Here is a 3,347-nt window from a genome sequence, read left to right as displayed (position 1 = left end):
GAGGTTGAAGGAAGGTAAACTTAAGAAGGAGGAGAGGAGATAAGGAAGAAAGGAAGAAAGAGGAAGAGGAGGAGAAGATGAAAGAAATACTGTTGGAGGAGATGGAGGTAAATTCGAAAGAAAAGTGAGAGAAGGAAGGAGAAAATAATGGATAAGAGAAAGTGAAGGAAGGAAGGAAGAAGGAAAAAAGGAGGAGGAGTGGAGAAAAGAGAAAGAGAGAGAGAGAGAAGATAGGGGAGGAAAGATCTGCACGAGAGGGAAGAGAGAGAGAAGAGGGAGTGGAGGAGGAGGAGGAGGAGTCAAATAGGTGAGGAAGAGAAAAAGAAGGCAAGTGGAAAGGAAAGGAGAAGAAAAGAATGAAAATGGGAAGGAGGGAAAAGGAAGAAGAGAGAAAAGAATAAAAGAAAGATAAAAGGCTGGATGAAAATGGGTATAAGAAAGAATAGGAAAGGAAGAGGATGATGAGAAGAATAGGAGAAGGGATAAAAGTGGAGGAGGAAAGGAAAGAAAAAAAAAGGAAGGAGGAAGGGTGAATACAAAAAAAAAATAAAGGAAGAAAGAAAGAAAAAGAAAAGAAAGGAGGAAGGAAGAGAAAAAAGGAAAGGAGTAAGGGAGAGAAAATTTGTGAGTGACTTAGAGAGGGGAATTTAGGGAGAATTTAGGGAGAGAAAAGGAAGAAGTGAATGCAAGAGAAAAAAAAAAAAGGAGGAAAGAGGAAATGAAAAGGAGGAAGGGAAAAAGTGGAGGAAGAAAAGGGAAGAAAAATGTGTAGTGTTTTAGAGAGAACGTGTGTGGGGTGAGAGAAGAATAAATTATGAAGAGTGGAAGGAGAGGGAGGAGAGAGAAGGAAGGGGGAGGGAGAAGGAGTCAAAGAGAGGAGAGGGAGAGGAGGGAGGGAGAGGGAGAGGAAGATCCCAGCACGGGGAGACCTATGAATGTTAAGTGCCTCCCCTTCCTCCTTCCTCCTCCTCCCTTCTCTCCCTCCCTCCCTCTCCCTTCCTCCCTTCAAAAGTAGCACAGAACAACACATTTGGGAAAACTTAAAGCCGTGTGTGTGTGTATTTGTGTGTGTGTGTGTGAGTGTGAGTGTGCGTTTGTTTGTGTGTGTGTGTGTGTGGAATTAACAAACCTTATTAAATATTACAATATTTGTTTTACTCCCCATCCCTATCTCTTCTTCATTTCCTCTTCTTAACCTCCTTCACTTCTTTCTCCTCCATTTTCTACAACCTCTCTGCTCCTTCTCTTCCTTCTCCACTTGTCATTTCTCCCCACTTCCCAGTTGAGGCACATGTCATAGTAACTGTCTCCGAGGAGTGTAAAATAACTAGTTGATTAATCGTTAGCTTTCTTTCCCATTACTCATCTTCCTCCTCATCATCTCCTTCTTCCATCCTTCTTCTCTTCCATCTTCTTCACTCATTTTGCTTTTCTCTGCTCCTCTTCTCTCTCTTCCCTTTCTCATCTTTCTCTACATCTTCCACTCTCTCCTCTCTTCTTACCCCTCTTCTACTCTCTATCTTCCCATTCATTTTACCTCCCCATCATTCTACTTTCCTCTTTCCTCATTTGTGCCCATTCTCCTTGCTTCACTCCTCCCTTCTCCCCATTTCCTCCCTCTACAGACAGAAGGCACTGTCATAGTATGTCTCAGAGTGTAAATATTAATGATTCACTCCCATTCCTCATCCTAGTCTTTGTCCTCCTCCTCCTTTTATCCCCAATGCCCTTCTTTCTTTCTTTTCCTCCCATTTACTTCCCATTCCTCTTTATTCCTGAGTCGTATATTTACATCCTCCCCACTCCTTTAGGTCGAATATTTATCCTCCCACCTCTGTCTTCCATCTTAATTCTCCCACTGTCTTTCCTTCCCCTTTTCTCCCTCTTTATTTTTCCTTTCTTCGCTGCTTTCCTCTGAATATTATCTCACCTCATTACGTATCCTCCCACCTCGCCACCAATTTATATCCCGACTTCTTTTTGTTACTACACCACCGCCTCCACTAATTGCCTTTATTTTCCTTCTTACTGCTTTTCTGTCCCTCTTCCCCTCATTATATCTATCCTCCCTCTAGTATCTCCAGCTCTCCCTTTTCTCCATTCACTTCTTCACTTACTCCTTTTCTCTCGTTCTTTTCTTCTCAGTGCCTTTTCTCCCTCTCTCATTCTTTTTATAGCTTTTATTACTCCTTCCTTATTACTTCCTTCTTGCTGCTTTTCTCCTCTCTCCCACTCACTCATATTTATCCTCCCACCTCTCATGTTCCTCCTCTAATCTCCCTTGCACTCCCCCCTTCAACTTTATTGCCTTTCTTTTCTCCTCCATCTTTTCCTTCAACCTTGCTGATTTCTCCTCCTCTCCCTCTTATATTTATCCTCCCCACCTCTCCTCGTATCTAATCTCGCCTACTCCATTTCACTTTACTCCCCCCTTCAACTTTTATTCTCCTTTTCCTTCTCTGTTTTCTCCCTCCATCTTTTCCTTCTTACTGATTCTCCGATACTCCTTGCTTCTATGTCTAATCTCTTTTCTTTCTTCCATTATCCTTTCCTCATTTTCTTCCCCTTCTTCCCTATTCCTTCCTCACTTCGTACTACATTTCACCTCTTACTTCCCACTTATTTATTCTCCCCATTCTTTTTTCTTTTTTAGCTATGTCTATCTCTTTTCTTTCTTCCATTATCCTTTTCCTCATATCTTCCCCTTCTTCCTTTTCTATTTTACCTTAATCCTTTTAAGTCACTTGCCCCTTTTTTCATCTTTTTCCTTCCTCTTCTTTCCTATTACTTTTCCAACAATCTTTTCATCCACTTCTCTTTTCTTCCTCACTTTTTCAACTTCTTTTTCCTTTCCCTTCCTTTTCTATCCTCTTACCTTTCCTCCTCCTCCTCTCCTCCTCCTATCCCTTATCTACCAATCCAATAAGAAGCCAGAATAGAACGGAGACGGAAGGATTAACAAGATGTATGTGTTAATGTGTGTTATTAATGTGTGTGTGTGTGTGTGTGTGTGTGTGTGTGTGTGTGTATTATTGTGTGTGTGTGTCATCTTCCATCCTCTTCATCCTTCTCCTCTTCTCCTCTCCTCTTCTTAACTTCTTCCTCCTATTCCTCCTCCTCGTCCTTCTTCCTTCCTTTTCTTCTCCTTTCACCTCTCTCTCTCTCTCTCTCTCTCTCTCTCTCCTCTCTCTCTCTCTCTCTCTCTCTCTCTCTCTCTCTCTCTCTCTCTCTTCTCTCACTTTAAACTCTCTCTCTCTCTCACTTCCTTCCTCTCTCCTCCATCCCTCCCCTCATCCTCCTTCCTCCCTTCCCTCCATAGCAACCTTGCTCCTTCTCCTTCCTCCTTC

Source organism: Eriocheir sinensis, unplaced genomic scaffold (genome assembly GCF_024679095.1).
Source record: "Eriocheir sinensis breed Jianghai 21 unplaced genomic scaffold, ASM2467909v1 Scaffold1079, whole genome shotgun sequence".
Taxonomy (NCBI): Eukaryota; Metazoa; Arthropoda; class Malacostraca; order Decapoda; family Varunidae; genus Eriocheir; species Eriocheir sinensis.
This window is presented reverse-complemented; position numbering follows the sequence as displayed.